Here is a 27,981-nt window from a genome sequence, read left to right on the forward strand (position 1 = left end):
ACGCTCTGCTATGTTAATGCAAAGTAGCATTTGCTATTTTGGTATCAGTTAGTTTTTCACATAAAGGTGATGTAAGCAGAGTGGCGCAGTGGAAGCGTGCTGGGCCCGTAACCCAGAGGTCCGTGGATCGAAACCACGCTCTGCTAAATTAATGCAAAATAGCATTTGCTATTTTGATATTAGTTAGTTTGTTCATACTATGATCGTGTAAGCAGAGTGGCGCAGTGGAAGCGTGCTGGGCCCATAACCCAGAGGTCCGTGGATCGAAACCACGCTCTGCTATGTTAATGCAAATAGCATTTGCTATTTTGGTATCAGTTAGTTTTTCAAATAATGGTGATGTAAGCAGAGTGGCGCAGTGGAAGCGTGCTGGGCCCATAACCCAGAGGTCCGTGGATCGAAACCACGCTCTGCTATGTATGCAACGTAGCATTTGCTATTTTGGTATCAGTTAGTTTTTCATATAATGGTGATGTAAGCAGAGTGGCGCAGTGGAAGCGTGCTGGGCCCATAACCCAGAGGTCCGTGGATTGAAACCACGCTCTGTATGTTAATGCAAAGTAGCATTTGCTATTATGGTATCAGTTAGTTTTTCATATAAAGGTGATGTAAGCAGAGTGGAGCAGTGGAAGCGTGCTGGGCCCATAACCCAGAAGTCCGTGGATCGAAACCACGCTCTGCTTTGTTAATGCAAAGTAGCATTTGCTATTTTGGTATCAGTTAGTTTTTCACATAAAGGTGATGTAAGCAGAGTGGCGCAGTGGAAGCGTGCTGGGCCCATAACCCAGAGGTCCGTGGATCGAAACCACGCTCTGCTATGTTAATGCAAATAGCATTTACTATTTTGGTATCAGTTAGTTTTTCATATAATGGTGATGTAAGCAGAGTGGCGCAGTGGAAGCGTGCTGGGCCCATAACCCAGAGGTCCGTGGATCGAAACCACGCTCTGCTATGTTAATGCAAATAGCATTTGCTATTATGGTATCAGTTAGTTTTTCATATAATGGTGATGTAAGCAGAGTGGCGGAGTGGAAGCGTGCTGGGCCCATAACCCAGAGGACCGTGGATCGAAACCACGCTCTGCTAAATTAATGCAAAATAGCATTTGCTATTTTGATATTAGTTAGTTTGTTCATACTATGATCATGTAAGCAGAGTGGCGCAGTGGAAGCGTGCTGGGCCCATAACCCAGAGGTCCGTGGATTGAAACCACGCTCTGCTATGTTAATGCAAAGTAGCATTTGCTATTATGGTATCAGTTAGTTTTTCACATAATGGTGATGTAAGCAGAGTGGCGCAGTGGAAGCGTGCTGGGCCCATAACCCAGAGGTCCGTGGATCGAAACCACGCTCTGCTATGTTAATGCAAATAGCATTTGCTATTTTGGTATCAGTTAGTTTTTCATATAATGGTGATGTAAGCAGAGTGGCGCAGTGGAAGCGTGCTGGGCCCATAACCCAGAGGTCCGTGGATTGAAACCACGCTCTGTATGTTAATGCAAAGTAGCATTTGCTATTTTGGTATCAGTTAGTTTTTCACATAATGGTGATGTAAGCAGAGTGGCGCAGTGGAAGCGTGCTGGGCCCATAACCCAGAGGTCCGTGGATCAAAACCACGCTCTGCTATGTTAATGCAAAGTAGCATTTGCTATTTTGGTATCAGTTAGTTTTTCATATAAAGGTGATGTAAGCAGAGTGGAGCAGTGGAAGCGTGCTGGGCCCATAACCCAGAGGTCCGTGGATTGAAACCACGCTCTGTTATGTTAATGCAAAGTAGCATTTGCTATTATGGTATCAGTTAGTTTTTCATATAATGGTGATGTAAGCAGAGTGGAGCAGTGGAAGCGTGCTGGGCCCATAACCCAGAAGTCCGTGGATCGAAACCACGCTCTGCTATGTTAATGCAAAGTAGCATTTGCTATTTTGGTATCAGTTAGTTTTTCACATAATGGTGATGTAAGCAGAGTGGCAAAGTGGAAGCGTGCTGGGCCCATAACCCAGAGGTCCGTGGATCGAAACCACGCTCTGTATGTTAATGCAAAGTAGCATTTGCTATTATGGTATCAGTTAGTTTTTCATATAAAGGTGATGTAAGCAGAGTGGAGCAGTGGAAGCGTGCTGGGCCCATAACCCAGAAGTCCGTGGATCGAAACCACGCTCTGCTAAATTAATGCAAAATATCATTTGCTATTTTGATATTAGTTAGTTTGTTCATACTATGATCATGTAAGCAGAGTGGCGCAGTGGAAGCGTGCTGGGCCCATAACCCAGAGGTTTGTGGATTGAAACCACGCTCTGCTATGTTAATGCAAAGTAGCATTTGCTATTATGGTATCAGTTAGTTTTTCATATAATGGTGATGTAAGCAGAGTGGAGCAGTGGAAGCGTGCTGGGCCCATAACCCAGAGGTCCGTGGATCGAAACCACGCTCTGCTATGTTAATGCAAAGTAGCATTTGCTATTTTGGTATCAGTTAGTTTTTCACATAAAGGTGATGTAAGCAGAGTGGCGCAGTGGAAGCGTGCTGGGCCCGTAACCCAGAGGTCCGTGGATCGAAACCACGCTCTGCTAAATTAATGCAAAATAGCATTTGCTATTTTGATATTAGTTAGTTTGTTCATACTATGATCGTGTAAGCAGAGTGGCGCAGTGGAAGCGTGCTGGGCCCATAACCCAGAGGTCCGTGGATCGAAACCACGCTCTGCTATGTTAATGCAAATAGCATTTGCTATTTTGGTATCAGTTAGTTTTTCAAATAATGGTGATGTAAGCAGAGTGGCGCAGTGGAAGCGTGCTGGGCCCATAACCCAGAGGTCCGTGGATCGAAACCACGCTCTGCTATGTATGCAACGTAGCATTTGCTATTTTGGTATCAGTTAGTTTTTCATATAATGGTGATGTAAGCAGAGTGGCGCAGTGGAAGCGTGCTGGGCCCATAACCCAGAGGTCCGTGGATTGAAACCACGCTCTGTATGTTAATGCAAAGTAGCATTTGCTATTATGGTATCAGTTAGTTTTTCACATAATGGTGATGTAAGCAGAGTGGCGCAGTGGAAGCGTGCTGGGCCCATAACCCAGAGGTCCGTGGATTGAAACCACGCTCTGCTAAATTAATGCACAATAGCACTTGCTATTTTGATATAAGTTAGTTTGTTCATACCATGATCATGTAAGCAGAGTGGCGCAGTGGAAGCGTGCTGGGCCCATAACCCAGAGGTCCGTGGATCAAAACCACGCTCTGCTATGTTAATGCAAAGTAGCATTTGCTATTTTGGTATCAGTTAGTTTTTCATATAAAGGTGATGTAAGCAGAGTGGCGCAGTGGAAGCGTGCTGGGCCCATAACCCAGAAGTCCGTGGATCGAAACCACGCTCTGCTATGTTAATGCAAAGTAGCATTTGCTATTTTGGTATCAGTTAGTTTTTCACATAATGGTGATGTAAGCAGAGTGGCGCAGTGGAAGCGTGCTGGGCCCATAACCCAGAGGTCCGTGGATCGAAACCACGCTCTGTATGTTAATGCAAAGTAGCATTTGCTATTATGGTATCAGTTAGTTTTTCATATAAAGGTGATGTAAGCAGAGTGGAGCAGTGGAAGCGTGCTGGGCCCATAACCCAGAAGTCCGTGGATCGAAACCACGCTCTGCTAAATTAATGCAAAATATCATTTGCTATTTTGATATTAGTTAGTTTGTTCATACTATGATCATGTAAGCAGAGTGGCGCAGTGGAAGCGTGCTGGGCCCATAACCCAGAGGTTTGTGGATTGAAACCACGCTCTGCTATGTTAATGCAAAGTAGCATTTGCTATTATGGTATCAGTTAGTTTTTCATATAATGGTGATGTAAGCAGAGTGGAGCAGTGGAAGCGTGCTGGGCCCATAACCCAGAGGTTTGTGGATTGAAACCACGCTCTGCTATGTTAATGCAAAGTAGCATTTGCTATTATGGTATCAGTTAGTTTTTCATATAATGGTGATGTAAGCAGAGTGGAGCAGTGGAAGCGTGCTGGGCCCATAACCCAGAGGTCCGTGGATCGAAACCACGCTCTGCTATGTTAATGCAAAGTAGCATTTGCTATTTTGGTATCAGTTAGTTTTTCACATAAAGGTGATGTAAGCAGAGTGGCGCAGTGGAAGCGTGCTGGGCCCGTAACCCAGAGGTCCGTGGATCGAAACCACGCTCTGCTAAATTAATGCAAAATAGCATTTGCTATTTTGATATTAGTTAGTTTGTTCATACTATGATCGTGTAAGCAGAGTGGCGCAGTGGAAGCGTGCTGGGCCCATAACCCAGAGGTCCGTGGATCGAAACCACGCTCTGCTATGTTAATGCAAATAGCATTTGCTATTTTGGTATCAGTTAGTTTTTCAAATAATGGTGATGTAAGCAGAGTGGCGCAGTGGAAGCGTGCTGGGCCCATAACCCAGAGGTCCGTGGATCGAAACCACGCTCTGCTATGTATGCAACGTAGCATTTGCTATTTTGGTATCAGTTAGTTTTTCATATAATGGTGATGTAAGCAGAGTGGCGCAGTGGAAGCGTGCTGGGCCCATAACCCAGAGGTCCGTGGATTGAAACCACGCTCTGTATGTTAATGCAAAGTAGCATTTGCTATTATGGTATCAGTTAGTTTTTCATATAAAGGTGATGTAAGCAGAGTGGAGCAGTGGAAGCGTGCTGGGCCCATAACCCAGAAGTCCGTGGATCGAAACCACGCTCTGCTTTGTTAATGCAAAGTAGCATTTGCTATTTTGGTATCAGTTAGTTTTTCACATAAAGGTGATGTAAGCAGAGTGGCGCAGTGGAAGCGTGCTGGGCCCATAACCCAGAGGTCCGTGGATCGAAACCACGCTCTGCTATGTTAATGCAAATAGCATTTACTATTTTGGTATCAGTTAGTTTTTCATATAATGGTGATGTAAGCAGAGTGGCGCAGTGGAAGCGTGCTGGGCCCATAACCCAGAGGTCCGTCGATCGAAACCACGCTCTGCTATGTTAATGCAAATAGCATTTGCTATTATGGTATCAGTTAGTTTTTCATATAATGGTGATGTAAGCAGAGTGGCGCAGTGGAAGCGTGCTGGGCCCATAACCCAGAGGTCCGTGGATCGAAACCACGCTCTGCTAAATTAATGCAAAATAGCATTTGCTATTTTGATATTAGTTAGTTTGTTCATACTATGATCATGCAAGCAGAGTGGCGCAGTGGAAGCGTGCTGGGCCCATAACCCAGAGGTCCGTGGATTGAAACCACGCTCTGCTATGTTAATGCAAAGTAGCATTTGCTATTATGGTATCAGTTAGTTTTACACATAATGGTGATGTAAGCAGAGTGGCGCAGTGGAAGCGTGCTGGGCCCATAACCCAGAGGTCCGTGGATCGAAACCACGCTCTGCTATGTTAATGCAAATAGCATTTGCTATTTTGGTATCAGTTAGTTTTTCATATAATGGTGATGTAAGCAGAGTGGCGCAGTGGAAGCGTGCTGGGCCCATAACCCAGAGGTCCGTGGATCGAAACCACGCTCTGCTATGTATGCAACGTAGCATTTGCTATTTTGGTATCAGTTGGTTTTTCATATAATGGTGATGTAAGCAGAGTGGCGCAGTGGAAGCGTGCTGGGCCCATAACCCAGAGGTCCGTGGATTGAAACCACGCTCTGTATGTTAATGCAAAGTAGCATTTGCTATTATGGTATCAGTTAGTTTTTCATATAAAGGTGATGTAAGCAGAGTGGAGCAGTGGAAGCGTGCTGGGCCCATAACCCAGAAGTCCGTGGATCGAAACCACGCTCTGCTATGTTAATGCAAAGTAGCATTTGCTACTTTGGTATCAGTTAGTTTTTCACATAAAGGTGATGTAAGCAGAGTGGCGCAGTGGAAGCGTGCTGGGCCCTTAACCCAGAGGTTCGTGGATCGAAACCACGCTCTGCTATGTTAATGCAAATAGCATTTACTATTTTGGTATCAGTTAGTTTTTCATATAATAGTGATGTAAGCAGAGTGGCGCAGTGGAAGCGTGCTGGGCCCATAACCCAGAGGTCCGTGGATCGAAACCACGCTCTGCTAAATTAATGCAAAATATCTTTGCTATTTTGATATTAGTTAGTTTGTTCATACTATGATCATGTAAGCAGAGTGGCGCAGTGGAAGCGTGCTGGGCCCATAACCCAGAGGTTTGTGGATTGAAACCACGCTCTGCTATGTTAATGCAAAGTAGCATTTGCTATTATGGTATCAGTTAGTTTTTCATATAATGGTGATGTAAGCAGAGTGGCGCAGTGGAAGCGTGCTGGGCCCATAACCCAGAGGTCCGTGGATCGAAACCACGCTCTGCTATGTTAATGCAAAGTAGCATTTGCTATTTTGGTATCAGTTAGTTTTTCACATAATGGTGATGTAAGCAGAGTGGCGCAGTGGAAGCGTGCTGGGCCCATAACCCAGAGGTCCGTGGATCGAAACCACGCTCTGCTATGTTAATGCAAATAGCATTTGCTATTTTGGTATCAGTTAGTTTTTCATATAATGGTGATGTAAGCAGAGTGGCGCAGTGGAAGCGTGCTGGGCCCATAACCCAGAGGTCCGTGGATCGAAACCACGCTCTGCTATGTATGCAACGTACCATTTGCTATTTTGGTATCAGTTGGTTTTTCATATAATGGTGATGTAAGCAGAGTGGCGCAGTGGAAGCGTGCTGGGCCCATAACCCAGAGGTCCGTGGATTGAAACCACGCTCTGTATGTTAATGCAAAGTAGCATTTGCTATTATGGTATCAGTTAGTTTTTCATATAAAGGTGATGTAAGCAGAGTGGAGCAGTGGAAGCGTGCTGGGCCCATAACCCAGAAGTCCGTGGATCGAAACCACGCTCTGCTATGTTAATGCAAAGTAGCATTTGCTACTTTGGTATCAGTTAGTTTTTCACATAAAGGTGATGTAAGCAGAGTGGCGCAGTGGAAGCGTGCTGGGCCCTTAACCCAGAGGTTCGTGGATCGAAACCACGCTCTGCTATGTTAATGCAAATAGCATTTACTATTTTGGTATCAGTTAGTTTTTCATATAATAGTGATGTAAGCAGAGTGGCGCAGTGGAAGCGTGCTGGGCCCATAACCCAGAGGTCCGTGGATCGAAACCACGCTCTGCTAAATTAATGCAAAATATCATTTGCTATTTTGATATTAGTTAGTTTGTTCATACTATGATCATGTAAGCAGAGTGGCGCAGTGGAAGCGTGCTGGGCCCATAACCCAGAGGTTTGTGGATTGAAACCACGCTCTGCTATGTTAATGCAAAGTAGCTTTTGCTATTATGGTATCAGTTAGTTTTTCATATAATGGTGATGTAAGCAGAGTGGCGCAGTGGAAGCGTGCTGGGCCCATAACCCAGAGGTCCGTGGATCGAAACCACGCTCTGCTATGTTAATGCAAAGTAGCATTTGCTATTTTGGTATCAGTTAGTTTTTCACATAATGGTGATGTAAGCAGAGTGGCGCAGTGGAAGCGTGCTGGGCCCATAACCCAGAGGTCCGTGGATTGAAACCACGCTCTGCTAAATTAATGCACAATAGCACTTGCTATTTTGATATTAGTTAGTTTGTTCATACTATGATCATGTAAGCAGAGTGGCGCAGTGGAAGCGTGCTGGGCCCATAACCCAGAGGTTTGTGGATTGAAACCACGCTCTGCTATGTTAATGCAAAGTAGCATTTGCTATTATGGTATCAGTTAGTTTTTCATATAATGGTGATGTAAGCAGAGTGGAGCAGTGGAAGCGTGCTGGGCCCATAACCCAGAGGTCCGTGGATCGAAACCACGCTCTGCTATGTTAATGCAAAGTAGCATTTGCTATTTTGGTATCAGTTAGTTTTTCACATAAAGGTGATGTAAGCAGAGTGGCGCAGTGGAAGCGTGCTGGGCCCGTAACCCAGAGGTCCGTGGATCGAAACCACGCTCTGCTAAATTAATGCAAAATAGCATTTGCTATTTTGATATTAGTTAGTTTGTTCATACTATGATCGTGTAAGCAGAGTGGCGCAGTGGAAGCGTGCTGGGCCCATAACCCAGAAGTCCGTGGATCGAAACCACGCTCTGCTATGTTAATGCAAATAGCATTTGCTATTTTGGTATCAGTTAGTTTTTCATATAATGGTGATGTAAGCAGAGTGGCGCAGTGGAAGCGTGCTAGGCCCATAACCCAGAGGTCCGTGGATCGAAACCACGCTCTGCTATGTTAATGCAAATAGCATTTACTATTTGGTATCAGTTAGTTTTTCATAAAATGGTGGTGTAAGCAGAGTGGCGCAGTGGAAGCGTGCTGGGCCCATAACCCAGAGGTCCGTGGATCGAAACCACGCTCTGCTAAATTAATGCAAAATATTATTTGCTATTTTGATATTAGTTAGTTTGTTCATACTATGATCATGTAAGCAGAGTGGCGCAGTGGAAGCGTGCTGGGCCCATAACCCAGAGGTTTGTGGATTGAAACCACGCTCTGCTATGTTAATGCAAAGTAGCATTTGCTATTATGGTATCAGTTAGTTTTTCATATAATGGTGATGTAAGCAGAGCGGAGCAGTGGAAGCGTGCTGGGCCCATAACCCAGAGGTCCGTGGATCGAAACCACGCTCTGCTATGTTAATGCAAAGTAGCATTTGCTATTTTGGTATTAGTTAGTTTTTCACATAATGGTGATGTAAGCAGAGTGGCGCAGTGGAAGCGTGCTGGGCCCATAACCCAGAGGTCCATGGATTGAAACCACGCTCTGCTAAATTAATGCACAATAGCACTTGCTATTTTGATATAAGTTAGTTTGTTCATACCATGATCATGTAAGCAGAGTGGCGCAGTGGAAGCGTGCTGGGCCCATAACCCAGAGGTCCATGGATCGAAACCACGCTCTGCTAAATTAATGCAAAATAGCATTTGCTATTTTGATATTAGTTAGTTTGTTCATACTATGATTATGTAAGCAGAGTGGCGCAGCGGAAACGTGCTGGGCCCATAACCCAGAGGTCCGTGGATCGAAACCACGCTCTGCTATGTTAATGCAAATAGCATTTGCTATTTTGGTATCAGTTAGTTTTTCATATAATGGTAATGTAAGCAGAGTGGCGCAGTGGAAGCGTGCTGGGCCCATAACCCAGAGGTCCGTGGATCGAAACCACGCTCTGCTATGTATGCAACGTAGCATTTGCTATTTTGGTATCAGTTAGTTTTTCATATAATGGTGATGTAAGCAGAGTGGCGCAGTGGAAGCGTGCTGGGCCCATAACCCAGAGGTCCGTGGATTGAAACCACGCTCTGTATGTTAATGCAAATTAGCATTTGCTATTATGGTATCAGTTAGTTTTTCATATAAAAGTGATGTAAGCAGAGTGGAGCAGTGGAAGCGTGCTGGGCCCATAACCCAGAAGTCCGTGGATCGAAACCACGCTCTGCTATGTTAATGCAAATAGCATTTGCTATTTTGGTATCAGTTAGTTTTTCACATAAAGGTGATGTAAGCAGAGTGGCGCAGTGGAAGCGTGCTGGGCCCATAACCCAGAGGTCCGTGGATCGAAACCACGCTCTGCTATGTTAATGCAAATAGCATTTACTATTTTGGTATCAGTTAGTTTTTCATATAATGGTGATGTAAGCAGAGTGGCGCAGTGGAAGCGTGCTGGGCCCATAACCCAGAGGTCCGTGGATCGAAACCACGCTCTGCTAAATTAATGCAAAATATCATTTGCTATTTTGATATTAGTTAGTTTGTTCATACTATGATCATGTAAGCAGAGTGACGCAGTGGAAGCGTGCTGGGCCCATAACCCAGAGGTCCGTGGATTGAAACCAAGCTCTGCTATGTTAATGCAAAGTAGCATTTGCTATTATGGTATCAGTTAGTTTTTCACATAATGGTGATGTAAGCAGAGTGGCGCAGTGGAAGCGTGCTGGGCCCATAACCCAGAGGTCCGTGGATTGAAACCACGCTCTGCTAAATTAATGCACAATAGCACTTGCTATTTTGATATAAGTTAGTTTGTTCATACCATGATCATGTAAGCAGAGTGGCGCAGTGGAAGCGTGCTGGGCCCATAACCCAGAGGTCCGTGGATCAAAACCACGCTCTGCTATGTTAATGCAAAGTAGCATTTGCTATTTTGGTATCAGTTAGTTTTTCATATAAAGGTGATGTAAGCAGAGTGGAGCAGTGGAAGCGTGCTGGGCCCATAACCCAGAGGTCCGTGGATTGAAACCACGCTCTGCTATGTTAATGCAAAGTAGCATTTGCTATTATGGTATCAGTTAGTTTTTCATATAATGGTGATGTAAGCAGAGTGGAGCAGTGGAAGCGTGCTGGGCCCATAACCCAGAAGTCCGTGGATCGAAACCACGCTCTGCTATGTTAATGCAAAGTAGCATTTGCTATTTTGGTATCAATTAGTTTTTCACATAATGGTGATGTAAGCAGAGTGGCGCAGTGGAAGCGTGCTGGGCCCATAACCCAGAGGTCCGTGGATCGAAACCACGCTCTGCTATGTTAATGCAAATAGCATTTACTATTTTGGTATCAGTTAGTTTTTCATATAATGGTGATGTAAGCAGAGTGGCGCAGTGGAAGCGTGCTGGGCCCATAACCCAGAGGTCCGTGGATCGAAACCACGCTCTGCTAAATTAATGCAAAATAGCATTTGCTATTTTGATATTAGTTAGTTTGTTCATACTATGATCATGTAAGCAGAGTGGCGCAGTGGAAGCGTGCTGGGCCCATAACCCAGAGGTCCGTGGATTGAAACCACGCTCTGCTATGTTAATGCAAAGTAGCATTTGCTATTATGGTATCAGATAGTTTTCCATATAATGGTGACGTATGGAGAGTGGCGCAGTGGAAGCGTGCTGGGCCCATAACCCAGAGGTCCGTGGATCGAAACCACGCTCTGCTATGTTAATGCAAAGTAGCATTTGCTATTTTGATATTAGTTAGTTTGTTCATACTATGATCATGTAAGCAGAGTGGCGCAGTGGAAGCGTGCTGGGCCCATAACCCAGAGGTCCGTGGATTGAAACCACGCTCTGCTATGTTAATGCAAAGTAGCATTTGCTATTATGGTATCAGATAGTTTTCCATATAATGGTGACGTATGGAGAGTGGCGCAGTGGAAGCGTGCTGGGCCCATAACCCAGAGGTCCGTGGATCGAAACCACGCTCTGCTATGTTAATGCAAATAGCATTTGCTATTTTGGTATCAGTTAGTTTTTCATATAATGGTAATGTAAGCAGAGTGGCGCAGTGGAAGCGTGCTGGGCCCATAACCCAGAGGTCCGTGGATCGAAACCACGCTCTGCTATGTATGCAACGTAGCATTTGCTATTTTGGTATCAGTTAGTTTTTCATATAATGGTGATGTAAGCAGAGTGGCGCAGTGGAAGCGTGCTGGGCCCATAACCCAGAGGTCCGTGGATTGAAACCACGCTCTGTATGTTAATGCAAATTAGCATTTGCTATTATGGTATCAGTTAGTTTTTCATATAAAAGTGATGTAAGCAGAGTGGAGCAGTGGAAGCGTGCTGGGCCCATAACCCAGAAGTCCGTGGATCGAAACCACGCTCTGCTATGTTAATGCAAATAGCATTTGCTATTTTGGTATCAGTTAGTTTTTCACATAAAGGTGATGTAAGCAGAGTGGCGCAGTGGAAGCGTGCTGGGCCCATAACCCAGAGGTCCGTGGATCGAAACCACGCTCTGCTATGTTAATGCAAATAGCATTTACTATTTTGGTATCAGTTAGTTTTTCATATAATGGTGATGTAAGCAGAGTGGCGCAGTGGAAGCGTGCTGGGCCCATAACCCAGAGGTCCGTGGATCGAAACCACGCTCTGCTAAATTAATGCAAAATATCATTTGCTATTTTGATATTAGTTAGTTTGTTCATACTATGATCATGTAAGCAGAGTGACGCAGTGGAAGCGTGCTGGGCCCATAACCCAGAGGTCCGTGGATTGAAACCAAGCTCTGCTATGTTAATGCAAAGTAGCATTTGCTATTATGGTATCAGTTAGTTTTTCACATAATGGTGATGTAAGCAGAGTGGCGCAGTGGAAGCGTGCTGGGCCCATAACCCAGAGGTCCGTGGATTGAAACCACGCTCTGCTAAATTAATGCACAATAGCACTTGCTATTTTGATATAAGTTAGTTTGTTCATACCATGATCATGTAAGCAGAGTGGCGCAGTGGAAGCGTGCTGGGCCCATAACCCAGAGGTCCGTGGATCAAAACCACGCTCTGCTATGTTAATGCAAAGTAGCATTTGCTATTTTGGTATCAGTTAGTTTTTCATATAAAGGTGATGTAAGCAGAGTGGAGCAGTGGAAGCGTGCTGGGCCCATAACCCAGAGGTCCGTGGATTGAAACCACGCTCTGCTATGTTAATGCAAAGTAGCATTTGCTATTATGGTATCAGTTAGTTTTTCATATAATGGTGATGTAAGCAGAGTGGAGCAGTGGAAGCGTGCTGGGCCCATAACCCAGAAGTCCGTGGATCGAAACCACGCTCTGCTATGTTAATGCAAAGTAGCATTTGCTATTTTGGTATCAATTAGTTTTTCACATAATGGTGATGTAAGCAGAGTGGCGCAGTGGAAGCGTGCTGGGCCCATAACCCAGAGGTCCGTGGATCGAAACCACGCTCTGCTATGTTAATGCAAATAGCATTTACTATTTTGGTATCAGTTAGTTTTTCATATAATGGTGATGTAAGCAGAGTGGCGCAGTGGAAGCGTGCTGGGCCCATAACCCAGAGGTCCGTGGATCGAAACCACGCTCTGCTAAATTAATGCAAAATAGCATTTGCTATTTTGATATTAGTTAGTTTGTTCATACTATGATCATGTAAGCAGAGTGGCGCAGTGGAAGCGTGCTGGGCCCATAACCCAGAGGTCCGTGGATTGAAACCACGCTCTGCTATGTTAATGCAAAGTAGCATTTGCTATTATGGTATCAGATAGTTTTCCATATAATGGTGACGTATGGAGAGTGGCGCAGTGGAAGCGTGCTGGGCCCATAACCCAGAGGTCCGTGGATCGAAACCACGCTCTGCTATGTTAATGCAAAGTAGCATTTGCTATTTTGATATTAGTTAGTTTGTTCATACTATGATCATGTAAGCAGAGTGGCGCAGTGGAAGCGTGCTGGGCCCATAACCCAGAGGTCCGTGGATCGAAACCACTCTTTGCTATTTTAATGCAAAGTAGCATTTGCTATTTTGGAATCAGTTAGTTTTTCTAATTATGGTGATGTAAGCAGAGTGGCGCAGTGGAAGCGTGATGGGCCCATAACCCAGAGGTCCGTGGATCGAAACCACGCTCTGCTATGTTAATGCAAAGTAGCATTTCCTATTATGGTATTAGTTAGTTTTTCATATAATGGTGATGTAAGCAGAGTGGAGCAGTGGAAGCGTGCTATGCCCATAACCCAGAGGACCGTGGATCGAAACCACGCTCTGCTATGTTAATGCAAAGTAGCATTTGCTATTATGGTATCAGTTAGTTTTTCATATAATTGTGATGTATGCAGAGTGGCGCAGTGGAAGCGTGCTGGGCCCATAACCCAGAGGTCCGTGGATCGAAATCACGCTCTGCTATGTTAATGCAAAGTAGCATTTGCTATTTTGATATTAGTTAGTTTGTTCATACTATGATCATGTAAGCAGAGTGGCGCACTGGAAGCGTGCTGGGCCCATAACCCAGAGGTCCGTGGATCGAAACCACGCTCTGCTATGTTAATGCAAAGTAGCATTTGCTACTTTGGTATCAGTTAGTTTTTCACATAAAGGTGATGTAAGCAGAGTGGCGCAGTGGAAGCGTGCTGGGCCCTTAACCCAGAGGTTCGTGGATCGAAACCACGCTCTGCTATGTTAATGCAAATAGCATTTACTATTTTGGTATCAGTTAGTTTTTCATATAATAGTGATGTAAGCAGAGTGGCGCAGTGGAAGCGTGCTGGGCCCATAACCCAGAGGTCCGTGGATCGAAACCACGCTCTGCTAAATTAATGCAAAATATCATTTGCTATTTTGATATTAGTTAGTTTGTTCATACTATGATCATGTAAGCAGAGTGGCGCAGTGGAAGCGTGCTGGGCCCATAACCCAGAGGTTTGTGGATTGAAACCACGCTCTGCTATGTTAATGCAAAGTAGCTTTTGCTATTATGGTATCAGTTAGTTTTTCATATAATGGTGATGTAAGCAGAGTGGCGCAGTGGAAGCGTGCTGGGCCCATAACCCAGAGGTCCGTGGATCGAAACCACGCTCTGCTATGTTAATGCAAAGTAGCATTTGCTATTTTGGTATCAGTTAGTTTTTCACATAATGGTGATGTAAGCAGAGTGGCGCAGTGGAAGCGTGCTGGGCCCATAACCCAGAGGTCCGTGGATTGAAACCACGCTCTGCTAAATTAATGCACAATAGCACTTGCTATTTTGATATTAGTTAGTTTGTTCATACTATGATCATGTAAGCAGAGTGGCGCAGTGGAAGCGTGCTGGGCCCATAACCCAGAGGTTTGTGGATTGAAACCACGCTCTGCTATGTTAATGCAAAGTAGCATTTGCTATTATGGTATCAGTTAGTTTTTCATATAATGGTGATGTAAGCAGAGTGGAGCAGTGGAAGCGTGCTGGGCCCATAACCCAGAGGTCCGTGGATCGAAACCACGCTCTGCTATGTTAATGCAAAGTAGCATTTGCTATTTTGATATTAGTTAGTTTGTTCATACTATGATCATGTAAGCAGAGTGGCGCAGTGGAAGCGTGCTGGGCCCATAACCCAGAGGTCCGTGGATCGAAACCACGCTCTGCTATGTTAATGCAAAGTAGCATTTGCTACTTTGGTATCAGTTAGTTTTTCACATAAAGGTGATGTAAGCAGAGTGGCGCAGTGGAAGCGTGCTGGGCCCTTAACCCAGAGGTTCGTGGATCGAAACCACGCTCTGCTATGTTAATGCAAATAGCATTTACTATTTTGGTATCAGTTAGTTTTTCATATAATAGTGATGTAAGCAGAGTGGCGCAGTGGAAGCGTGCTGGGCCCATAACCCAGAGGTCCGTGGATCGAAACCACGCTCTGCTAAATTAATGCAAAATATCATTTGCTATTTTGATATTAGTTAGTTTGTTCATACTATGATCATGTAAGCAGAGTGGCGCAGTGGAAGCGTGCTGGGCCCATAACCCAGAGGTTTGTGGATTGAAACCACGCTCTGCTATGTTAATGCAAAGTAGCTTTTGCTATTATGGTATCAGTTAGTTTTTCATATAATGGTGATGTAAGCAGAGTGGCGCAGTGGAAGCGTGCTGGGCCCATAACCCAGAGGTCCGTGGATCGAAACCACGCTCTGCTATGTTAATGCAAAGTAGCATTTGCTATTTTGGTATCAGTTAGTTTTTCACATAATGGTGATGTAAGCAGAGTGGCGCAGTGGAAGCGTGCTGGGCCCATAACCCAGAGGTCCGTGGATTGAAACCACGCTCTGCTAAATTAATGCACAATAGCACTTGCTATTTTGATATTAGTTAGTTTGTTCATACTATGATCATGTAAGCAGAGTGGCGCAGTGGAAGCGTGATGGGCCCATAACCCAGAGGTTTGTGGATTGAAACCACGCTCTGCTATGTTAATGCAAAGTAGCATTTGCTATTATGGTATCAGTTAGTTTTTCATATAATGGTGATGTAAGCAGAGTGGAGCAGTGGAAGCGTGCTGGGCCCATAACCCAGAGGTCCGTGGATCGAAACCACGCTCTGCTATGTTAATGCAAAGTAGCATTTGCTATTTTGGTATCAGTTAGTTTTTCACATAAAGGTGATGTAAGCAGAGTGGCGCAGTGGAAGCGTGCTGGGCCCGTAACCCAGAGGTCCGTGGATCGAAACCACGCTCTGCTAAATTAATGCAAAATAGCATTTGCTATTTTGATATTAGTTAGTTTGTTCATACTATGATCGTGTAAGCAGAGTGGCGCAGTGGAAGCGTGCTGGGCCCATAACCCAGAAGTCCGTGGATCGAAACCACGCTCTGCTATGTTAATGCAAATAGCATTTGCTATTTTGGTATCAGTTAGTTTTTCATATAATGGTGATGTAAGCAGAGTGGCGCAGTGGAAGCGTGCTAGGCCCATAACCCAGAGGTCCGTGGATCGAAACCACGCTCTACTATGTTAATGCAAATAGCATTTACTATTTGGTATCAGTTAGTTTTTCATAAAATGGTGGTGTAAGCAGAGTGGCGCAGTGGAAGCGTGATGGGCCCATAACCCAGAGGTCCGTGGATCGAAACCACGCTCTGCTAAATTAATGCAAAATATTATTTGCTATTTTGATATTAGTTAGTTTGTTCATACTATGATCATGTAAGCAGAGTGGCGCAGTGGAAGCGTGCTGGGCCCATAACCCAGAGGTTTGTGGATTGAAACCACGCTCTGCTATGTTAATGCAAAGTAGCATTTGCTATTATGGTATCAGTTAGTTTTTCATATAATGGTGATGTAAGCAGAGCGGAGCAGTGGAAGCGTGCTGGGCCCATAACCCAGAGGTCCGTGGATTGAAACCACGCTCTGCTAAATTAATGCACAATAGCACTTGCTATTTTGATATAAGTTAGTTTGTTCATACCATGATCATGTAAGCAGAGTGGCGCAGTGGAAGCGTGCTGGGCCCATAACCCAGAGGTCCGTGGATCAAAACCACGCTCTGCTATGTTAATGCAAAGTAGCATTTGCTATTTTGGTATCAGTTAGTTTTTCATATAAAGGTGATGTAAGCAGAGTGGAGCAGTGGAAGCGTGCTGGGCCCATAACCCAGAGGTCCGTGGATTGAAACCACGCTCTGCTATGTTAATGCAAAGTAGCATTTGCTATTTTGATATTAGTTAGTTTGTTCATACTATGATTATGTAAGCAGAGTGGCGCAGCGGAAACGTGCTGGGCCCATAACCCAGAGGTCCGTGGATCGAAACCACGCTCTGCTATGTTAATGCAAATAGCATTTGCTATTTTGGTATCAGTTAGTTTTTCATATAATGGTAATGTAAGCAGAGTGGCGCAGTGGAAGCGTGCTGGGCCCATAACCCAGAGGTCCGTGGATCGAAACCACGCTCTGCTATGTATGCAACGTAGCATTTGCTATTTTGGTATCAGTTAGTTTTTCATATAATGGTGATGTAAGCAGAGTGGCGCAGTGGAAGCGTGCTGGGCCCATAACCCAGAGGTCCGTGGATTGAAACCACGCTCTGTATGTTAATGCAAATTAGCATTTGCTATTATGGTATCAGTTAGTTTTTCATATAAAAGTGATGTAAGCAGAGTGGAGCAGTGGAAGCGTGCTGGGCCCATAACCCAGAAGTCCGTGGATCGAAACCACGCTCTGCTATGTTAATGCAAATAGCATTTGCTATTTTGGTATCAGTTAGTTTTTCACATAAAGGTGATGTAAGCAGAGTGGCGCAGTGGAAGCGTGCTGGGCCCATAACCCAGAGGTCCGTGGATCGAAACCACGCTCTGCTATGTTAATGCAAATAGCATTTACTATTTTGGTATCAGTTAGTTTTTCATATAATGGTGATGTAAGCAGAGTGGCGCAGTGGAAGCGTGCTGGGCCCATAACCCAGAGGTCCGTGGATCGAAACCACGCTCTGCTAAATTAATGCAAAATATCATTTGCTATTTTGATATTAGTTAGTTTGTTCATACTATGATCATGTAAGCAGAGTGACGCAGTGGAAGCGTGCTGGGCCCATAACCCAGAGGTCCGTGGATTGAAACCAAGCTCTGCTATGTTAATGCAAAGTAGCATTTGCTATTATGGTATCAGTTAGTTTTTCACATAATGGTGATGTAAGCAGAGTGGCGCAGTGGAAGCGTGCTGGGCCCATAACCCAGAGGTCCGTGGATTGAAACCACGCTCTGCTAAATTAATGCACAATAGCACTTGCTATTTTGATATAAGTTAGTTTGTTCATACCATGATCATGTAAGCAGAGTGGCGCAGTGGAAGCGTGCTGGGCCCATAACCCAGAGGTCCGTGGATCAAAACCACGCTCTGCTATGTTAATGCAAAGTAGCATTTGCTATTTTGGTATCAGTTAGTTTTTCATATAAAGGTGATGTAAGCAGAGTGGAGCAGTGGAAGCGTGCTGGGCCCATAACCCAGAGGTCCGTGGATTGAAACCACGCTCTGCTATGTTAATGCAAAGTAGCATTTGCTATTATGGTATCAGTTAGTTTTTCATATAATGGTGATGTAAGCAGAGTGGAGCAGTGGAAGCGTGCTGGGCCCATAACCCAGAAGTCCGTGGATCGAAACCACGCTCTGCTATGTTAATGCAAAGTAGCATTTGCTATTTTGGTATCAATTAGTTTTTCACATAATGGTGATGTAAGCAGAGTGGCGCAGTGGAAGCGTGCTGGGCCCATAACCCAGAGGTCCGTGGATCGAAACCACGCTCTGCTATGTTAATGCAAATAGCATTTACTATTTTGGTATCAGTTAGTTTTTCATATAATGGTGATGTAAGCAGAGTGGCGCAGTGGAAGCGTGCTGGGCCCATAACCCAGAGGTCCGTGGATCGAAACCACGCTCTGCTAAATTAATGCAAAATAGCATTTGCTATTTTGATATTAGTTAGTTTGTTCATACTATGATCATGTAAGCAGAGTGGCGCAGTGGAAGCGTGCTGGGCCCATAACCCAGAGGTCCGTGGATTGAAACCACGCTCTGCTATGTTAATGCAAGGTAGCATTTGCTATTATGGTATCAGATAGTTTTCCATATAATGGTGACGTATGGAGAGTGGCGCAGTGGAAGCGTGCTGGGCCCATAACCCAGAGGTCCGTGGATCGAAACCACGCTCTGCTATGTTAATGCAAAGTAGCATTTGCTATTTTGATATTAGTTAGTTTGTTCATACTATGATCATGTAAGCAGAGTGGCGCAGTGGAAGCGTGCTGGGCCCATAACCCAGAGGTCCGTGGATCGAAACCACTCTTTGCTATTTTAATGCAAAGTAGCATTTGCTATTTTGGAATCAGTTAGTTTTTCTAATTATGGTGATGTAAGCAGAGTGGCGCAGTGGAAGCGTGATGGGCCCATAACCCAGAGGTCCGTGGATCGAAACCACGCTCTGCTATGTTAATGCAAAGTAGCATTTCCTATTATGGTATTAGTTAGTTTTTCATATAATGGTGATGTAAGCAGAGTGGAGCAGTGGAAGCGTGCTATGCCCATAACCCAGAGGACCGTGGATCGAAACCACGCTCTGCTATGTTAATGCAAAGTAGCATTTGCTATTATGGTATCAGTTAGTTTTTCATATAATTGTGATGTATGCAGAGTGGCGCAGTGGAAGCGTGCTGGGCCCATAACCCAGAGGTCCGTGGATCGAAATCACGCTCTGCTATGTTAATGCAAAGTAGCATTTGCTATTTTGATATTAGTTAGTTTGTTCATACTATGATCATGTAAGCAGAGTGGCGCAGTGGAAGCGTGCTGGGCCCATAACCCAGAGGTCCGTGGATCGAAACCACTCTTTGCTATTTTAATGCAAAGTAGCATTTGCTATTTTGAAATCAGTTAGTTTTTCATATTATGGTGATGTAAGCAGAGTGGCGCAGTGGAAGCGTGATGGGCCCATAACCCAGAGGTCCGTGGATCGAAACCACGCGCTGCTATGTTAATGCAAAGTAGCATTTCCTATTATGGTATTAGTTAGTTTTTCATATAATGGTGATGTAAGCAGAGTGGCGCAGTGGAAGCGTGCTGGGCCCATAGCCCAGAGGTCCGTGGATCGAAACCACGCTCTGCTATGTTAATGCAAATAGCATTTACTATTTTGGTATCAGTTAGTTTTTCATATAATGGTGATGTAAGCAGAGTGGCGCAGTGGAAGCGTGCTGGGCCCATAACCCAGAGGTCCGTGGATCGAAACCACGCTCTGCTAAATTAATGCAAAATAGCATTTGCTATTTTGATATTAGTTAGTTTGTTCATACTATGATCATGTAAGCAGAGTGGCGCAGTGGAAGCGTGCTGGGCCCATAACCCAGAGGTCCGTGGATTGAAACCACGCTCTGCTATGTTAAAGCAAAGTAGCATTTGCTATTTTGGAATCAGTTATTTTTTCATATTATGGTGATGTAAGCAGAGTGGCGCAGTGGAAGCGTGCTGGGCCCATAACCCAGAGGTCCGTGGATCAAAACCACGCTCTGCTATGTTAATACAAAGTAGCATTTGCTATTTTGGTATCAGTTAGTTTTTCATATAAAGGTGATGTAAGCAGAGTGGAGCAGTGGAAGCGTGCTGGGCCCATAACCCAGAGGTCCGTGGATTGAAACCACGCTCTGCTATGTTAATGCAAAGTAGCATTTGCTATTATGGTATCAGTAAGTTTTTCATATAATGGTGATGTAAGCAGAGTGGAGCAGTGGAAGCGTGCTGGGCCCATAACCCAGAAGTCCGTGGATCGGAACCACGCTCTGCTATGTTAATGCAAAGTAGCATTTGCTATTTTGGTATCAGTTAGTTTTTCACATAATGGTGATGTAAGCAGAGTGGCGCAGTGGAAGCGTGCTGGGCCCATAACCCAGAGGTCCGTGGATCGAAACCACGCTCTGCTATGTTAATGCAAATAGCATTTACTATTTTGGTATCAGTTAGTTTTTCATATAATGGTGATGTAAGCAGAGTGGCGCAGTGGAAGCGTGCTGGGCCCATAACCCAGAGGTCCGTGGATCGAAACCACGCTCTGCTAAATTAATGCAAAATAGCATTTGCTATTTTGATATTAGTTAGTTTGTTCATACTATGATCATGTAAGCAGAGTGGCGCAGTGGAAGCGTGCTGGGCCCATAACCCAGAGGTCCGTGGATTGAAACCAAGCTCTGCTATGTTAATGCAAAGTAGCATTTGCTATTATGGTATCAGTTAGTTTTTCATATAATGGTGATGTAAGCAGAGTGGCGCAGTCGAAGCGTACTGGGCCCATAACCCAGAGGTTTGTGGATTGAAACCACGCTCTGCTATGTTAATGCAAAGTAGCATTTGCTATTATGGTATCAGTTAGTTTTTCATATAATGGTGATGTAAGCAGAGTGGAGCAGTGGAAGCGTGCTTTGCCCATAACCCAGAGGTCCGTGGATCGAAACCACGCTCTGCTATGTTAATGCAAAGTAGCATTTGCTATTTTGGTATCAGTTAGTTTTTCACATAATGGTGATGTAAGCAGAGTTGCGCAGTGGAAGCGTGCTGGGCCCATAACCCAGAGGTCCGTGGATCGAAACCACGCTCTGCTCTGTTAATGCAAATAGTATTTGCTATTTTGGTATTAGTTAGTTTTTCATATAATGGTGATGTAAGCAGAGTGGCGCAGTGGAAGCGTGCTGGGCCCATAACCCAGAGGTCCGTGGATCGAAACCACGCTCTGCTAAATTAATGCAAAATAGCATTTGCTATTTTGATATTAGTTAGTTTGTTCATACTATGATCATGTAAGCAGAGTGGCGCAGTGGAAGCGTGCTGGGCCCATAACCCAGAGGTCCGTGGATTGAAACCACGCTCTGCTATGTTAATGCAAAGTAGCATTTGCTATTATGGTATCAGTTAGTTTTTCATATAATGGTGATGTAAGCAGAGTGGCGCAGTCGAAGCGTGCTGGGCCCATAAACCAGAGGTCCGTGGATCAAAACCACGCTCTGCTATGTTAATGCAAAGTAGCATTTTCTATATGGTATCAGTTAGTTTTTCATATAATGGTGATGTAAGCAGAGAGGCGCAGTGGAAGCGTGCCGGGCCCATAACCCAGAGGTCCGTGGATCGAAACCACTCTTTGCTATTTTAATGCAAAGTAGCATTTGCTATTTTGGAATCAGTTAGTTTTTCATATAATGGTGATGTAAGCAGAGTGGCGCAGTGGAAGCGTGATGGGCCCATAACCCAGAGGTCCGTGGATCGAAACCACGCTCTGCTATGTTAATGCAAAGTAGCATTTGCTATTATGGTATCAGTTAGTTTTTCATATAATGGTGATGTAAGCAGAGTGGAGCAGTGGAAGCGTGCTGGGCCCATAACCCAGAGGTCCGTGGATCGAAACCACGCTCTGCTATGTTAATGCAAAGTAGCATTTGCTATTTCGGTATCAGTTAGTTTTTCATATAATGGTGATGTAAGCAGAGTGGCGCAGTGGAAGCGTGCTGGGCCCATAACCCAGAGGTCCGTGGATCGAAACCACGCTCTGCTATGTTAATGCAAAGTAGCATTTGCTATTTTGGTATCAGTTAGTTTGTTCATACTATGATCATGTAAGCAGAGTGGCGTTGTGGAAGCGTGCTGGATCCATAACCCAGAGGTCCGTGCATTGAAACCACGCTCTGCTAAATTAATGCACAAAAGCACTTGCTATTTTGATATAAGTTAGTTTGTTCATACCATGATCATGTAAGCAGAGTGGCGCAGTGGAAGCGTGCTGGGCCCATAACCCAGAGGTCCGTGGATCGAAACCACGCCCTGCTAAATTAATGCAAAATAGCATTTGCTATTTTGATATTAGTTAGTTTGTTCATACTATGATCATGTAAGCTGAGTGGCGCAGTGGAAGCGTGCTGGGCCCATAAACCAGAGGTCCGTGGATCAAAACCACGCTCTGCTATGTTAATGCAAAGTAGCATTTTCTATATGGTATCAGTTAGTTTTTCATATAATGGTGATGTAAGCAGAGAGGCGCAGTGGAAGCGTGCCGGGCCCATAACCCAGAGGTCCGTGGATCGAAACCACTCTTTGCTATTTTAATGCAAAGTAGCATTTGCTATTTTGGAATCAGGTAGTTTTTCATATAATGGTGATGTAAGCAGAGTGGCGCAGTGGAAGCGTGATGGGCCCATAACCCAGAGGTCCGTGGATCGAAACCACGCTCTGCTATGTTAATGCAAAGTAGCATTTGCTATTATGGTATCAGTTAGTTTTTCATATAATGGTGATGTAAGCAGAGTGGAGCAGTGGAAGCGTGCTGGGCCCATAACCCAGAGGTCCGTGGATCGAAACCACGCTCTGCTATGTTAATGCAAAGTAGCATTTGCTATTTCGGTATCAGTTAGTTTTTCATATAATGGTGATGTAAGCAGAGTGGCGCAGTGGAAGCGTGCTGGGCCCATAACCCAGAGGTCCATGGATCGAAACCACGCTCTGCTATGTTAATGCAAAGTAGCATTTGCTATTTCGGTATCAGTTAGTTTTTCATATAATGGTGATGTAAGCAGAGTGGCGCAGTGGAAGCGTGCTGGGCCCATAACCCAGAGGTCCGTGGATCGAAACCACGCTCTGCTATGTTAATGCAAAGTAGCATTTGCTATTTTGGTATCAGTTAGTTTTTCATATAATGGTGATGTAAGCAGAGTGGCGCAGTGGAAGCGTGCTGGGCCCATAACCCAGAGGTCCGTGGATCGAAACCACGCTCTGCTATGTTAATGCAAAGTAGCATTTGCTATTATGGTATCAGTTAGTTTTTCATATAATGGTGATGTAAGCAGAGTGGCGCAGTGGAAGCGTGCTGGGCCCATAACCCAGAGGTCCGTGGATCGAAACCACGCTCTGCTCAATTAATGCAAAATAGCATTTGCTATTTTGATATTAGTTAGTTTGTTCATACTATGATCATGTAAGCAGAGTGGCGCAGTGGAAGCGTGCTGGGCCCATAACCCAGAGGTCCGTGGATTGAAACCACACTCTGCTATGTTAATGCAAAGTAGCATTTGCTATTATGGTATCAGTTAGTTTTTCATATAATGGTGATGTAAGCAGAGTGGCGCAGTCGAAGCGTGCTGGGCCCATAACCCAGAGGTTTGTGGATTGAAACCACGCTCTGCTATGTTAATGCAAAGTAGCATTTGCTATTTTGGTATCAGTTAGTTTTTCACACAATGGTGATGTAAGCAGAGTTGCGCAGTGGAAGCGTGCTGGGCCCATAACCCAGAGGTCCGTGGATCGAAACCACGCTCTGCTCTGTTAATGCAAATAGCATTTGCTATTTTGGTATCAGTTAGTTTTTCATATAATGGTGATGTAAGCAGAGAGGCGCAGTGGAAGCGTGCCGGGCCCATAACCCAGAGGTCCGTGGATCGAAACCACTCTTTGCTATTTTAATGCAAAGTAGCATTTGCTATTTCGGAATCAGTTAGTTTTTCATATAATGGTGATGTAAGCAGAGTGGCGCAGTGGAAGCGTGATGGGCCCATAACCCAGAGGTCCGTGGATCGAAACCACGCTCTGCTATGTTAATGCAAAGTAGCATTTGCTATTATGGTATCAGTTAGTTTTTCATATAATGGTGATGTAAGCAGAGTGGAGCAGTGGAAGCGTGCTGGGCCCATAACCCAGAGGTCCGTGGATCGAAACCACGCTCTGCTATGTTAATGCAAAGTAGCATTTGCTATTTTGGTATCAGTTAGTTTGTTCATACTATGATCATGTAAGCAGAGTGGCGTTGTGGAAGCGTGCTGAATCCATAACCCAGAGGTCCGTGCATTGAAACCACGCTCTGCTAAATTAATGCACAAAAGCACTTGCTATTTTGATATAAGTTAGTTTGTTCATACCATGATCATGTAAGCAGAGTGGCGCAGTGGAAGCGTGCTGGGCCCATAACCCAGAGGTCCGTGGATCGAAACCACGCTCTGCTAAATTAATGCAAAATAGCATTTGCTATTTTGATATTAGTTAGTTTGTTCATACTATGATCATGTAAGCTGAGTGGCGCAGTGGAAGCGTGCTGGGCCCATAAACCAGAGGTCCGTGGATCAAAACCACGCTCTGCTATGTTAATGCAAAGTAGCATTTTCTATATGGTATCAGTTAGTTTTTCATATAATGGTGATGTAAGCAGAGAGGCGCAGTGGAAGCGTGCCGGGCCCATAACCCAGAGGTCCGTGGATCGAAACCACTCTTTGCTATTTTAATGCAAAGTAGCATTTGCTATTTTGGAATCAGGTAGTTTTTCATATAATGGTGATGTAAGCAGAGTGGCGCAGTGGAAGCGTGATGGGCCCATAACCCAGAGGTCCGTGGATCGAAACCACGCTCTGCTATGTTAATGCAAAGTAGCATTTGCTATTATGGTATCAGTTAGTTTTTCATATAATGGTGATGTAAGCAGAGTGGAGCAGTGGAAGCGTGCTGGGCCCATAACCCAGAGGTCCGTGGATCGAAACCACGCTCTGCTATGTTAATGCAAAGTAGCATTTGCTATTTCGGTATCAGTTAGTTTTTCATATAATGGTGATGTAAGCAGAGTGGCGCAGTTGAAGCGTGCTGGGCCCATAACCCATAGGTCCGTCGATCGAAACCACGCTCTGCTATGTTAATGCAAAGTAGCATTTGCTATTTCGGTATCAGTTAGTTTTTCATATAATGGTGATGTAAGCAGAGTGGCGCAGTGGAAGCGTGCTGGGCCCATAACCCAGAGGTCCGTGGATCGAAACCACGCTCTGCTATGTTAATGCAAAGTAGCATTTGCTATTTTGGTATCAGTTAGTTTTTCATATAATGGTGATGTAAGCAGAGTGGCGCAGTGGAAGCGTGCTGGGCCCATAACCCAGAGGTCCGTGGATCGAAACCACGCTCTGCTATGTTAATGCAAAGTAGCATTTGCTATTATGGTATCAGTTAGTTTTTCATATAATGGTGATATAAGCAGAGTGGAGCAGTGGAAGCGTGCTGGGCCCATAACCCAGAGGTCCGTGGATCGAAACCACGCTCTGCTATGTTAATGCAAAGTAGCATTTGCTATTTCGGTATCAGTTAGTTTTTCATATAATGGTGATGTAAGCAGAGAGGCGCAGTGGAAGCGTGCCGGGCCCATAACCCAGAGGTCCGTGGATCGAAACCACTCTTTGCTATTTTAATGCAAAGTAGCATTTGCTATTTTGGAATCAGTTAGTTTTTCATATAATGGTGATGTAAGCAGAGTGGCGCAGTGGAAGCGTGATGGGCCCATAACCCAGAGGTCCGTGGATCGAAACCACGCTCTGCTATGTTAATGCAAAGTAGCATTTGCTATTATGGTATCAGTTAGTTTTTCATATAATGGTGATGTAAGCAGAGTGGAGCAGTGGAAGCGTGCTGGGCCCATAACCCAGAGGTCCGTGGATCGAAACCACGCTCTGCTATGTTAATGCAAAGTAGCATTTGCTATTTCGGTATCAGTTAGTTTTTCATATAATGGTGATGTAAGCAGAGTGGCGCAGTGGAAGCGTGCTGGGCCCATAACCTAGAGGTCCGTGGATCGAAACCACGCTCTGCTATGTTAATGCAAAGTAGCATTTGCTATTTTGGTATCAGTTAGTTTGTTCATACTATGATCATGTAAGCAGAGTGGCGTTGTGGAAGCGTGCTGAATCCATAACCCAGAGGTCCGTGCATTGAAACCACGCTCTGCTAAATTAATGCACAAAAGCACTTGCTATTTTGATATAAGTTAGTTTGTTCATACCATGATCATGTAAGCAGAGTGGCGCAGTGGAAGCGTGCTGGGCCCATAACCCAGAGGTCCGTGGATCGAAACCACGCTCTGCTAAATTAATGCAAAATAGCATTTGCTATTTTGATATTAGTTAGTTTGTTCATACTATGATCATGTAAGCTGAGTGGCGCAGTGGAAGCGTGCTGGGCCCATAAACCAGAGGTCCGTGGATCAAAACCACGCTCTGCTATGTTAATGCAAAGTAGCATTTTCTATATGGTATCAGTTAGTTTTTCATATAATGGTGATGTAAGCAGAGAGGCGCAGTGGAAGCGTGCCGGGCCCATAACCCAGAGGTCCGTGGATCGAAACCACTCTTTGCTATTTTAATGCAAAGTAGCATTTGCTATTTTGGAATCAGGTAGTTTTTCATATAATGGTGATGTAAGCAGAGTGGCGCAGTGGAAGCGTGATGGGCCCATAACCCAGAGGTCCGTGGATCGAAACCACGCTCTGCTATGTTAATGCAAAGTAGCATTTGCTATTATGGTATCAGTTAGTTTTTCATATAATGGTGATGTAAGCAGAGTGGAGCAGTGGAAGCGTGCTGGGCCCATAACCCAGAGGTCCGTGGATCGAAACCACGCTCTGCTATGTTAATGCAAAGTAGCATTTGCTATTTCGGTATCAGTTAGTTTTTCATATAATGGTGATGTAAGCAGAGTGGCGCAGTTGAAGCGTGCTGGGCCCATAACCCAGAGGTCCGTGGATCGAAACCACGCTCTGCTATGTTAATGCAAAGTAGCATTTGCTATTTCGGTATCAGTTAGTTTTTCATATAATGGTGATGTAAGCAGAGTGGCGCAGTGGAAGCGTGCTGGGCCCATAACCCAGAGGTCCGTGGATCGAAACCACGCTCTGCTATGTTAATGCAAAGTAGCATTTGCTATTTCGGTATCAGTTAGTTTTTCATATAATGGTGATGTAAGCAGAGTGGCGCAGTGGAAGCGTGCTGGGCCCATAACCCAGAGGTCCGTGGATCGAAACCACGCTCTGCTATGTTAATGCAAAGTAGCATTTGCTATTTCGGTATCAGTTAGTTTTTCATATAATGGTGATGTAAGCAGAGTGGCGCAGTGGAAGCGTGCTGGGCCCATAACCCAGAGGTCCGTGGATCGAAACCACGCTCTGCTCAATTAATGCAAAATAGCATTTGCTATTTTGATATTAGTTAGTTTGTTCATACTATGATCATGTAAGCAGAGTGGCGCAGTGGAAGCGTGCTGGGCCCATAACCCAGAGGTCCGTGGATTGAAACCACACTCTGCTATGTTAATGCAAAGTAGCATTTGCTATTATGGTATCAGTTAGTTTTTCATATAATGGTGATGTAAGCAGAGTGGCGCAGTCGAAGCGTGCTGGGCCCATAACCCAGAGGTTTGTGGATTGAAACCACGCGCTGCTATGTTAATGCAAAGTAGCATTTGCTATTATGGTATCAGTTAG

General features: G+C 44.7%; 9 non-coding genes across 9 annotated transcripts; all 9 read left to right on the forward strand.

Annotated features, from left to right (window-relative positions):
- Positions 1–74: 74 nt before the first annotated feature.
- TRNAT-CGU (transfer RNA threonine (anticodon CGU)) lies at positions 75–146 on the forward strand. Its single transcript has one exon. It is a non-coding gene; the product is annotated as a tRNA-Thr (tRNA).
- Positions 147–2,498: 2,352 nt separating this feature from the next.
- On the forward strand, positions 2,499–2,570 carry TRNAT-CGU (transfer RNA threonine (anticodon CGU)). The gene has a single exon. It is a non-coding gene; the product is annotated as a tRNA-Thr (tRNA).
- A 1,546-nt stretch (positions 2,571–4,116) lies between these two features.
- TRNAT-CGU (transfer RNA threonine (anticodon CGU)) lies at positions 4,117–4,188 on the forward strand. The gene has a single exon. It is a non-coding gene; the product is annotated as a tRNA-Thr (tRNA).
- A 1,675-nt stretch (positions 4,189–5,863) lies between these two features.
- On the forward strand, positions 5,864–5,935 carry TRNAK-CUU (transfer RNA lysine (anticodon CUU)). The gene has a single exon. It is a non-coding gene; the product is annotated as a tRNA-Lys (tRNA).
- Positions 5,936–6,938: 1,003 nt separating this feature from the next.
- On the forward strand, positions 6,939–7,010 carry TRNAK-CUU (transfer RNA lysine (anticodon CUU)). Its single transcript has one exon. It is a non-coding gene; the product is annotated as a tRNA-Lys (tRNA).
- An 874-nt stretch (positions 7,011–7,884) lies between these two features.
- Positions 7,885–7,956, forward strand: TRNAT-CGU (transfer RNA threonine (anticodon CGU)). The gene has a single exon. It is a non-coding gene; the product is annotated as a tRNA-Thr (tRNA).
- Positions 7,957–13,820: 5,864 nt separating this feature from the next.
- Positions 13,821–13,892, forward strand: TRNAK-CUU (transfer RNA lysine (anticodon CUU)). Its single transcript has one exon. It is a non-coding gene; the product is annotated as a tRNA-Lys (tRNA).
- Positions 13,893–14,902: 1,010 nt separating this feature from the next.
- On the forward strand, positions 14,903–14,974 carry TRNAK-CUU (transfer RNA lysine (anticodon CUU)). Its single transcript has one exon. It is a non-coding gene; the product is annotated as a tRNA-Lys (tRNA).
- An 874-nt stretch (positions 14,975–15,848) lies between these two features.
- TRNAT-CGU (transfer RNA threonine (anticodon CGU)) lies at positions 15,849–15,920 on the forward strand. Its single transcript has one exon. It is a non-coding gene; the product is annotated as a tRNA-Thr (tRNA).
- The last annotated feature ends 12,061 nt before the right edge of the window (positions 15,921–27,981 follow it).

The sequence above is a fragment of the Phalangium opilio genome, unplaced genomic scaffold (genome assembly GCF_054372755.1).
Source record: "Phalangium opilio isolate 3A_F unplaced genomic scaffold, DU_Popi_V2 ptg000194l_1, whole genome shotgun sequence".
Taxonomy (NCBI): Eukaryota; Metazoa; Arthropoda; class Arachnida; order Opiliones; family Phalangiidae; genus Phalangium; species Phalangium opilio.